This window comes from Phocoena phocoena, chromosome 19 (assembly GCF_963924675.1).
Source record: "Phocoena phocoena chromosome 19, mPhoPho1.1, whole genome shotgun sequence".
NCBI classification, from domain to species: Eukaryota; Metazoa; Chordata; class Mammalia; order Artiodactyla; family Phocoenidae; genus Phocoena; species Phocoena phocoena.
In genome coordinates this window covers 51,096,755-51,108,918 of record NC_089237.1, presented here as the reverse complement: position 1 = coordinate 51,108,918, position 12,164 = coordinate 51,096,755, and the positions used below count along the sequence as shown (strand labels likewise).

Sequence of the window (12,164 nt, the reverse complement as noted above, 5' to 3'; positions counted from 1 at the left end):
AGAGCGAGTCCCGGCCGGGGGCACGCACCGCCCGGGCGTGGAAAAGCGGGGCAGTGTTTGTGTGAGTGCGCAGCGGGCGAGATGGGGTGTGCGGCTGAGCGCCCTCCACGCGGCCGGCCGGCGGGAGAGAGGCAGCGAGGGCTGAAAAGAGCAGAAACTCCACTCGGGCTGTGTACGGGTGGCCGGGGCGACAGCACTGCAGCTCCTGCAGGTCTAGTCCTGCCCAAGCGAGATTGCTAATTTAGGCCTCCAGACCAAGGTAACTAGGCAATCCCTCAATCAACACGGTTAGAGGCCAAGGGGCATTTGGATTTTAGCAGCTGCACCAAAAGACGATTCTTTCCTGTAAGTGGCGGAAAGAGCCTGAGGGCATCCATTAGCCCGGGTTGGGTTTTCACTTCTTTTAGCAAATCAGTTGGTAGTTGATTTAAACCCCGGGGTCATGCAGCTGGGGAGAGCAAGCTTCCAGACCTGTGTGCCGGAAACATCGGCCCCCAACCTCGCCAAGTGTGTTCCCCAAATGCACTTCTCTGGAAACACAGAAGCCACTTAAACAAATAATAGGGCTAACCTGAGCTCAACTGGAGCTGCAAGAACTCTTTAAATTTAACGTGGCGCAAAGCCACGTTAGCAAAACCAAAACGTAATACCTAACCTAATTGCAGTTACAGCCTCTCCCAGGAGTTGAGTTTTCAACCAATCAGTCTGGAATTTCCTGATCCACACTAGTGAGGTAGTCTCCAAAAGACTCCTGCCCTTCCTGGCCCCAAAGGGAAGGGGACCTTGCCTGAAACAAAAACTGCTTTCTTTTCTTTTGCTAATAAATGCTTTGTCCCTATAAAAGATCCGTTTGGTTCAACTCCTCAGAGGCCTTTCTGCTTGTTAAAATGGGATGCTGCCCGATTCATGAATGTTGAATAAAGCCAATTAGACCTTCAAATTTACTCAGTTGAATTTCGTAAAAGCTGGACCCTTTTTGCCATGAAAACACTTTTGTAAACAGTAAGACTCTCCAAAGTTCATTTAAACTATGCAGTGTTCACCTCTGCATATTTGCAAAGAGAAGTACTGGATTAGAAAAAAACTCTGTTGCAAAAGTCATAGTTAAACAACAAGGTAAAGCAGTGGTTCTGAACAAGGTAAGGATGTGGAGACCCTTCTGCCTTCCCCCTCTGCTCAGTCCTGCCCGCTCCCCCGCTGCCCTCCTGACTTGGTTTCTCTTCCATTGTGGAACCTTTCTGAACCACCTTCCTGCTTCAGGGTCTCAACACCAGTTATTCTCCTTACCTGGAACACTCAGACCACCCTCACCCCCGGCTCAAGTCACTTCAAAGAGAGTTTTCTAGATCATTTTTTTTAAATCAGGTTCCCAACTTCCCCCGTTCTCTATTCTTTATTTCCTTCTTAGTTATTTTGTAATGATCTGTTTGTAATTTGTAATGATCTGTTTGGCTACTATCTCCCCAACTACATTGTAAAATACAAATTACATATTTCCTGGTTTATCTGCTTATCGTCTATCTCTAGAATGTAAACTCTATGAGGACATCAGTCACTACTGTGCTCCCAGCACTTTGTCAAATGCTGGCTCCCCAGATATCACGAGAGCAACCTCGTGATATCTTTTTGACAAGATAAAGAAAGCCAGGTTTATTGCTGAGCCCTTGACAGTCTGACAACACTTCACAGGGAGATGAGTAAGGCCATGACATTTATTGAGACTCTGAAATCTCATTTAAAGGGGGAGAGTCTTTCCATGATGGGGTAGGAGCGGGGGTTGATTAGGGTTGGGGAAGGGTCATGGCGTAATAGTTTAGAATGAACACAGAATAATGAGGATTTTGAGGTGAGGGGTTCAAACAGTCTTAGGGGGCAAACTGTCAGCAATAAATAAGCAATAAGGTTAATTTGCAATATTCATCTTTCTGGGTAAGTCTCTTGGAAAAATGTTATGCCAATGAAGGCAGTGGAATAGTCATGTTAATATCAATGTTAAGGGACTTCCCTGGTAGCGCAGTGGTTAAGAATCCGCCTGCCAATGCAGGGGACTTGGGTTTGAGTCCTGGTCCAGGAAGATCCCACATGCCACGGAGCAACTAAGCCCGTGTGCCACAACTACTGAGCCCGTGTGCCACAACTACTGAAGCCTGCACACCTAGAGCCCAGGCTTTGCAACAAGAGAAGCGATCGCAATGAGAAGCCCGAGCACCACAACGAATAGCCCCCGCTCGCAGCAGCTAGAGAAAGCCCGTGCGCAGCAACGAAGACCCAACGCAGCCAAAAAAAAAAAAAAAAAAATCATTGTTGGGACTTCCCTGGTGGCACAGTTGTTAAGAATCTGCCTGTCAATGCAGGGGACACGGGTTCGAGCCCTAGTCTGGGAAGATCCCACATGCCACGGAGCAACTAAGCCCGTGTGCCACAACTACTGAGCCTGCGCCCTAGAGCCCGCGAGACACAACTACTGACCCCGTGTGCTATAGCTACTGAAGCCCCGCGTGCCTGGAGCCCATGCTCCGCAACAAAGAGAAGCCACCGCAGTGAGAAGCCCGCGCACCGCAAGGAAGGGTAGCCCCCGCTCGCCGCAACTAGAGAAAGCCCGCGTGCAGCAACAAAGACCCAACGCAGCCAAAAATAAATAATTAACATTTTTTAAAAAATCAATGTTAAGCTGAACGAGTATCCCTGGTTTCAGTTCTCAACCTACATAACAGATGCTTAATAAACATTTGTTGGTTGATTGAACTGAAAGCCCCAAGGGGACAGGGCCGACATGTCTTCTTCTCTGTTTGTACTTGGTGACTAGCGAAGTATCAGGCAAACAGGGAGCACTCAATAAATATTTAATAAATGAATGAATGGACAGATCTTTTTTTTTTTCTTTTTGTTTGTTGGTTTTTTTTTTTTTTTTTTTTTTACTTTTGGCTGCATTGGGTCTTTGTTGCTGTGCGCGGGCTTTTTCTCTGGTTGCGACGAGTGGGGGCTACTTTTCGTTGCGGTGCATGGGCTTTTCACTGCGGTGGCTTCTCTTGTTGCGCACAGGCTCTAGGCGCGTGGGGTCAGTAGTTGTGGCGTGCAGGCTCTAGAGCGCAGGCTCAGTAGTTGTGGCACGCGGGCTTAGTTGCTCCGCGGCATGTGGGATCTGCCCGGACCAGGGCTCGAACCCGTATCCCCTGCATTGACAGGCAGATTCTGAACCACTGTGCCACCAGGGAAGCCCCAATGGACAGATCTTTATTGGGGATTCTAGTGGTTCACATTTAATACAGGGAGAAGGAAGAAGCCCAGGAGGCTTTGGTGGAAAGCCCAGAAGGAATTCTGGTCATTTTCAGGATTTATATCACTTAATGACACTGATTTAAATTTAATTTTACTTCAAACTTGTGACTTTCCTTTTTCCCTTGAAGCAAGGTTTTCTCTGTCATTATTCTGTGCTTAATAGGTGTGATTAGGGTTTTCTGGGTGCATACAAATGAGATGAAGAAAGGGATGACGGAGTGGAAAGGGATTATCTGAGGTTATTGGGCAAGAGTTGGAAAAAGTCAAGGACAGAATAGCAAGATGCAAACTGGTACCAGACACCATTGTCTGAGCGGGTGAGGAACTGAAGAGAATCTGAGGAGCTTGTGTGCACTCCTGAGGGTGGCTGCCTCTTCCCACCAGGCCTCGAGCTGAGGAAGGTCTTGGTTTTGTCAGCCACAGGGGTCTGTCCCTGCACAAGCCCCCTTCCTTCAGGTGACCAGAGAGACCTCCATCTGGAAAAGCCTGACCCACATAAAGGCAATGCTTGTGTTTTCTTGAAGTAATTCGGTTTCCTTCCTCAGTTTACCCACTCCCTCCTCAGCTCTGAGGCCAGAGTCCTGAGATGAACGTGCGAGCCTTGTGTTTAGAGATGACCCTGATATTCATTAAAGAGTTCTTTGATTTTCACTGAGCTTGACGAGTGAGCCATTACCATGGGCCTCTGTCAGTCTGGGTATTGGACGTGTGAAACAATTAGGAAATAAAACAGGATTTCTGATCCCAGGTCAGGCATACTCCTCATCACCAATCTCCCCTCAGATCCCACTGAAATCAAAGTAGACAGTATCAAAAGGAAAGACAGCCAAGATGGGGGGGGTGTCCAGCCAAGCCTGGCTGCTTAGGCTGCCAAGGAGAGGCCACGGTCTTGGCCAACGGGCAAAGGACAGTGGGAGAAGGGGGACTGAAAACCCAGAATTGATTGAAGGCCTGGAAAACAGGCCACCAGCATCAGTTATGACTCTACTTCCCTTCCTCACCAGAAGGCATTTTCCCTCAGACAAAATGTCAGACATCTTGTCTCCAAAGAAATGGAATCAATTGTCTGAGGGAAGTTAATGCTTCTGGTATGAATGTTGGAGGTTCAGAATAAGTGTCTTTCCTTCTAGCATTTGGGGTGGCCCACTGCCTGACAGTTGACCATCAACCTTCCCTACCCCAATTGAAGCCTTTCAGTTGATATGTCCTATCTTGATGCACAAAGAATTTCTAGGCCAAATTTCCACCAGGGAAAAACCTAGAGGAGAAAGAGTATAATTTATATACCAGCAGAGGAAATCCAGGATACCTAGGTAGTTCTTTATTAAATATTACCAAGGATCTACACGCATATGGGAGAACAAGTAGCATGCAAAGAAAGACCAAAATAAGCAAACAAAAAAACTGACACTGGAGAAAACAGATAATTCCTAGTACAAAGAGAACTATCTAATATACTTGGAGATTCAAGAAGACGAAACATCCATAAAGCAAGAACAGGATGTTGTGTGAGAGAGGAGCAATCAGAGAACAAAAATTATTTTGCAGAGACTAAAACTGTGGTTGCAAAAATAAATGTTGAATAGAAGGATTACAACATAGAGTTAAGAAAAAAAATCTCTGAAAATATAGAATAAAAAGAGGAAAAATGAGGGACTTCCCTGGTGACGCAGTGGTTAAGAATCCACCTGCCAATGCAGGGGACATGGGTTCGAGCCCTGGTCTGGGAAGATTTCGCGTGCCTTGGAGCACCTAAGCCCGTGTACCACAACTACTGAGCCTGTGAGCCACAACTACTGATGCTGTGTGCCACAACTACCGAAGCCTGCGCACCTAGAGCCCGTGCTCTGCAACGAAGAGAAGCCATTGCAATGAGAAGCCCACGCACCACAACGAAGAGTGGCCCCTGCTCGCAGCAACTAGAGAAAGCCCACGCACAGCAACAAAGACCCAACGCAGCCAAAAATATAAATAAATAAATTTATAAAAAAAAAGAAAAGAGGAAAAATGGAAATCAGGGAGAAAAGATAGCAAACACAGAGGACCAATCCAGAAGGATCATACAGTTATTAGAAACCCCAGAAAATAATAATGAAGAAATTGGAGGGAAGGAAACTATCTTAGAAAAAAATAAGAGATAATTTCCAGAAAAAGTCATGTCTTCATTTCTGAAAGGGTTTACTGTATGCTCAAGATGATGAATGAAAAATTATCCATATCTAGATACTTCCTCATGAAACTTCAGAACGTCAGGAATAAAGGGAAGATGTTAAAAGTTTCTAAAGAGAAAAACTATTCCTCTCCAAAGGAACAAGAATCAAAATGACTACAGACTTTATGTCAATACCAGAGAATCCTAGAAGACTGAATGGAGACATGCCTGCACAGTTTTGAGAGAAAAGAATTTCTACCTAGAATTCTATATATATCTGGTCAAACAGATAAAGACTTGTTCTGACACACAAAGTTGGCCTGCACACACACTTTTCTAGAAAATTGAGGATGTATTCCAGAAAATGTGGTAGCAAACCAGAAAGAAGACAAAATAATATACAGGAAACAGTGGATCTAAGCCCAAAGAACAGGGAATGAAGGATGATGACTTAGGGAGTAATGGGTTCTACCTGGAGGAGGAAGCAAAAATGTGGCTTGAATTGTATAAATGGTATGAACAATAACTCGGGGGAAAAAAAGACATGCTATAGGTAAGGAGTACAAGAAGAAAGAAAAGCCATCAGAATCTCTAGGAAAATTCCAAAACTGAAGAAGAAATTCTTGATTTAAATGATAGGCAAGGGATTTCCCTTGTGGTCCAGTGGGTAAGATTTCACACTCCCAATGCAGGGGGCCCAGGTTCGATCCCTGGTTGGGGAACTAGATCCCACATGCACGCTGCAAGGAAGAGTCCGTATGCCCCAGCTAAGAAGTCTGTGGGCCAGCTGAGAAGTCCGTATGGCGCAAGTGAAATAAAAGATCCCACGTGCCACAAGGAAGATCCCGCGTGCTGCAACTAAGACCCGGCGCAGCCAAAATAGATAAATAAATAATAGTTTAAATGATAGGCAAGTTCTAATATGACATGATGGTATTTAATTGACATAGTATTAATCAATGACCTTAATGCTTAAAACATTCTCCTGGGTTGTGGGATTGAGTGCATTGAATAGAAAGTGTAATCCTGGGACTTCCCTGGTGGTCCAATGGTTAAGACCCCACACTTCTACTGCTGGGGGCGCAGGGTTCCAGCCCGTTGTTTGAGTGTGACCAGTATTCACAAGACCCTCATAATGTCAATACTGTTCATTGGATCTTAACCTTTGGAGTCGACATAGAAAAATCAAGAAGACTTGTTTGTGGTTGCAGGAACAATTGTAAATACCCAAAATCTTGACTTTGTACAATAAATGTGAAACTGAGAAAAGTTTGCATGTGGAAGTGAGGAGAGAAAGAGGAGTTACAAGCTGGCCTCTCTTGCTAGAGATGCTGAGGAAAGTAGATGGAACCAAAATAATTAATATAAAAACAAAAATAATAATATAAATAGTCATTATTGGGAAGAAGAGAGGGAGAGGGAGGGTAAATGAGTTAAACGCCTCATGTTTTATATTGGAAGCTCAACATTCACTAAAACTGATATATAAAGAAATAAAGTACGGGCATTTGAGCTAGGATTTTTGGAAACAACTTCCAAAAGAAATAAAAACAGAAACCATTAAAAGGGGTTGCCTCAAATGCAGTCAACCAGGGATGGTCAGATGCTGTTTGACTACCTGGCAGACAAGCATGGTTTTAGGCAGGAATATTTAGATACACTCTACAGATATGCAAAATTCCAATATGAATGTGGAAATTACTCTGGAGCAGCAGAATATCTTTACTTCTTTAGAGTGTTGGTTCCAGCAATGGATAGAAATGCTTTGAGTTCACTCTGGGGAAAACTGGCCTCTGAAATCTTAATGCAGAATTGGGATGCAGCCATGGAAGACCATACACCATTAAAAGAGACGATAGATAATAATTCTGTGAGTTCTCCACTTCAGCCTCTTCAGCAGCAAATGTGGCTCATTCATTGGTCTCTGTTTTCTTCAATCACCCTAAAGGGTGTGATAACATTATTGATCTCTTCCTTTACCAGCCACCGTATCTTAACACAATTCAGACAATGTGTCCACATATTCTCCACTATTTGACCACAGCAGTCATAACAAACAAAGATGTCTGAAAACGCCGGCAGGTGCTAAAAGATCTGGTCAAAGTTATTCAACAGGAGTCTTACACATATAAAAACCCAATTACAGAGTCTGTTGAATGCTTATATGTTAACTTTGACTTTGATGGGGCTCAGAAAAAGCTAAGGGAATGTGAATCAGTGCTAGTGAATGATTTCTTCTTGGTGGCTTGTCTTGAGGATTTCATTGAAAATGCCTGTCTCTTCGTATTTGAGACATTTTGTCGCATCCATCAATGTAGCAGCATAAACATGTTGGCAGATAAACTGAACATGACTCCAGAAGAAGCTGAAAGGTGGATTGTAAATTTGATTAGAAATTCAAGACTGGATGCCAAGATTGATTCTAAATTAGGTCATGTGGTTATGGGTAACAGTGCAGTCTCACCCCATCAACAAGTGATTGAAAAGACCAAAAGCCTTTCATTTAGAAGCCAGATGTTGGCCATGAATATTGAGAAGAAACTTAATCAGAATAGTAGGTCAGAGGCTCCTAACTGGGCCACTCAGGACTCTGGCTTCTACTGAAGAACTCTACAGAAAAAAATGAAAAAACTATAAAAGAAAGATGAAATAATAAAACCATTATACAAAGGTGAAACATTTTAGAAACAATTAACATATTGAGCATAAATTTTGGAGAATTTGAATAAAATTGGCTGTTTCATTTATGCAGTTAAAAAAAAAATGGGGTTGCCTCTAGGTCACAGGAGGGTGTTGGGTGGAACAGGATGGGAAGGGGTGAGGCACTGTTGTTTTTCACCATAATCTCCTCTGTTCTACTTGATTCGTTATCAAATGAATGCAGCATTTCAATTTGTAAAAAGAAAAAAAAATTGCAAAGCAGGAAGCCTTGCTGAGGAGGGAAAGTCATTACACGCCTCTGCCAGGCCTGTGATCACACCTGCTAGTGGAAAAAAACAGGGATTGGACCCTTGGAGACAGCAGATCATCCTCAGAGCCTTTAACTTTGGCTTGAAAAATTAATTCAATGCACTTAACCTTTTTGTTCTTGGTTTGCGGCCAAAATTAAAATTAACTTGCATTTTTTTGGACACTGATAGGAAGTGACTGGGGAAATGTGTAGGAAAAATACTGAAAGGAAATCTGCCAGTGCGATTTTTTTTTCTCTGCCTTTGTACACTTTTCTTCTCAATTTTTCTACCATTATAATGAGGGAAAATAAGATTTTTTTTAAAAGAGGCCCAGTTTGATTAATACCACTTCAATGCAAAGAAGGAATTTCCCGTGGTCTGTAAGGGTCGGGGCTGTGTCTGCTTTGCTGGCCATCATATTTCCACCGCCAGCAAAAGCTTGTTGAATGAAAAATATAATGTAACCTCCCAGGCTGGCAGTGACCAGTTAATATCAGTGGGAGCAACCTGGGAGTGGACAGTGGCCATCCCGACTGAGAAGGTTCCCAGGATGAGGGACTTTCAGTGCTAAACCCGGGACAATCCCAGGCAACTGGAGTCGGTAGCAAGCCTAGAAGAGGACTAGCTGTTTATCACCACCCTCCCAAGTCACCACCACACACACTTTCTGTCAAAATTCGGAAGCTCAAAACTTCAATCAACTTTTTTTTGGTCTGTTTTTGTCAACGCCTTGAGGCTTGCAGGATCTTAGTTCCCCGTCCAAGGATTGAACCTGTGGCGCCTGCAGTGGAAGTGTGGAGTCCTAACCACTGGACTGCCAGGGAATTCCCTCAATCGATTAATAAAACAACCGAAATCCTCTACTCGTATTCCAAATCCCCATCCTTCCCCAGGCTTTCACAACCATCCCTTCACTGATAACTCCCTGGCCCTCCCTCCCACTCCCCAGCTGACGATGCTCCACCAAAGTCCCCTTTACTCAACGCAGTAGATACGCCTTAGCGCACATCTTACTTCTTTGCAACATCTTTGATTGTTTTTCACTCTCATTTTGAAACCCTTTTTCCCTGGCCTCTATCCCTCTGGCTTCTCATTTCCTTCATTAGTCATTTTAAGGAAGATAAATGCACTATCTTTAAATTGGTTCATTCATTATTTTACCAAACTTGGTATCACAAATGGAGTTGATACAGAAATTTCACACTTGATCACTGAATACAGTCCAAAGTATTTTAAATTGGGAATGTTTTTAGCTTTTTATTCTTTATTTATTATTTTTTAAAATTTCTTTATTTTTCATTTATTTTTGGCTGCGTTAGGTCTTCACTGCTGCACGCAGGCTTTCTCTAGTTGTGGCGAGCGGGGGCTACCCTTCGTTGTGGTGTACAGGCTTCTCATTGCAGTGGCTTCTCTTGTTGAGGATCATGGGCTATAGGCGCATGGGCTTCAGCAGTTGTGGCACGTGGACTCACTAGTTGTGGCGCACGGGCTTAGTTGCTCCAAGGCACATGGGATCTTCCCGGACCTGGGATCAAACCCATGTCCCCTGCATTGGCAGACTGATTCTTAACCACTGCACCACCGGGGAAGTCCCAAAGTATTTTCAACTGGAAATGTTTTTAGCTTTTTATTTTAAATTTTATTTTGAACAATTTTAAACCTACAGAAAAGTTGAAGTATACTACAATGAACACCCTTAGACCTTCCCCCTGTATTCACCAATAGTCAACTTTTTTCCACATTTGCTTTGTCTTTCTTTTCACATGTATATATTATATATATATACACGAATATACTTTCTTCTTATTATTATTACTGTTGAAATATGTGAGAGTAAGTGGCAGACATCATGACCTTTTACCCTACATACTTCAGCATGGATCTCCTAAGAACAAGGATTTTTCTCTTACCTAACTATAATATAAATATCAAATCTGCATACTTAATATATCTATACAACACCACTATCTAGTATACAATCTATATTTAAATTTCCCCAATTATCTCAATAATGTCCATTATAGCAAGGCGTCTTCCAATCCAGGATCACAGGTCACACTCTTACGCCTTTGTAGGCTCCTTTACAGTTAGTCCCTTACATACGAACCTTCAAGTTGCGAACTTTCAAAGATTAAACGTGCATTCAAATGTCCAGTTACATGAATTAGTTCACGTGTCTGGAGTACACTGTCACGTGCGTGCATCCTCCACAAGTGGCTGTGCAGCTCGCCCTCCGTCTCCTGTTGCTGAGGATCCTTCAGCTCTACCGTCTCCCACCTCCTCTCCCTCCTCCAGTCAGTAACTCTTCTTGCCTGTTCACTCGATGCCAGCCCCTGGATGCCAGCTGTCGTACTGCACTACTGTCCTTTTCAAGGTACTGTACTGTAAGATTAAAAATGTTTTCTTTATTTTTTGTGTTCGTTTTTTATGTATTATTTGTGTGAAAAGTATTATAAACCTGGGCTTCCCTGGTGGCGCAGTGGTTGAGAGTCCGCCTGCCGATGCGGGGGACGCGGGTTCGTGCCCCGGTTGGGGAAGATCCCACATGCCGCGGAGCGGCTGGGCCCGTGAGCCATGGCCGCTGAGCCTGCGCGTCCGGAGCCTGTTCTCCTCAACGGGAGAGGCCACAACAGTGAGAGGCCCGCGTACCGCAAAAAAAAAAAAAAAAAAAAAAAAAAAAGTATTATAAACCTATTACAGTACAGTACTATATAGCCGATTGTGTTAGTTATATACCTAGGCTAACTTTGTTGGACTTACCAACAAATTGGACTTACGAACGCACTCTCGGAATGGAACTTGTTCATATGTAGGGGACTTACTGTAATTGCGAACAGTTTCTCGACCTTTCTTTGTCTTTCAAGACATTGATTTTTTTGTGTCTGGGCCAGTTGTTTTAGAGAAGGTATAAAGGAAAAACTCACTTCCTGTTGTGTGTCTCCTCTATTCTCAATACTTCTACAATGCCATATCACTTCTGATGCCAGAGGTGTGGTTTTTCCACACATCAAGCGTTTCTGCGACACCAGCTGAGTGTCCTATAATTTAACTCAATTCCGGGCCATCTACCTGGAAATAGTGTCAGACCCTGCAGGTTAAGGGCTCAGTCCTATAAGACTGTCCCTTCCCCACATACAAGACACCAAGGGAAAGTCCAGGTTGATAACAGTGCTTCTAACCAACCAGCTATGAATCAGTCGTTCCCGCCACTTCTTCCTTAGGTTTGATTAATTTGCTAGAGAGGCTCACAGAACTCAAGAAAACAGTTTACTGGACTTCCCTGGTAGTCCAGTGGTTAAGACTCTGTGCTTCCAATGCAGGGGACACAGGTTCGATCCATGGTCAGGGAACTAAAATCCCACATGCCACACACTGCAGCCAAAAATAAAAGAAAGAAAGAAAACAGTTTACTTGCTAGATTACCAGTTTATTACAAAAGGATACAACTCGGGAACAGCCAGATGGAAGAGATGCACAGGGCAAGCTTTGTGAGAAGGGGCGTGCCACCCTCCCAGCACCTCCACATGTTCATCAACCCAGAAACTCTGTAAACGTGGTCCTTTTGGGGTTTTATGGAGACTTTGTTACATAGACATGATTGATTAAATCATTGGCCATTGGTGACTGAACTCCATCTCTAGCCCTTCTCCCCTCCCTGGAAGTTTGAGAAAGTTCCAACCCTCTAATCACATGGTTGGCTCCCCTGGCAACCAGCCCCCATCCTTAGGGGCTTTCCAAAAGTCACCCCGTTAACATAAGCTCAAGTGTGATTGAAGGGGATT

General features: G+C 43.8%; 1 pseudogene; it reads left to right on the top strand.

The window, feature by feature from the left end:
* The first annotated feature begins 7,010 nt into the window (after nt 1–7,010).
* LOC136138622 (eukaryotic translation initiation factor 3 subunit E pseudogene) lies at nt 7,011–8,035 on the top strand (annotated as a pseudogene).
* Nucleotides 8,036–12,164: the final 4,129 nt, after the last annotated feature.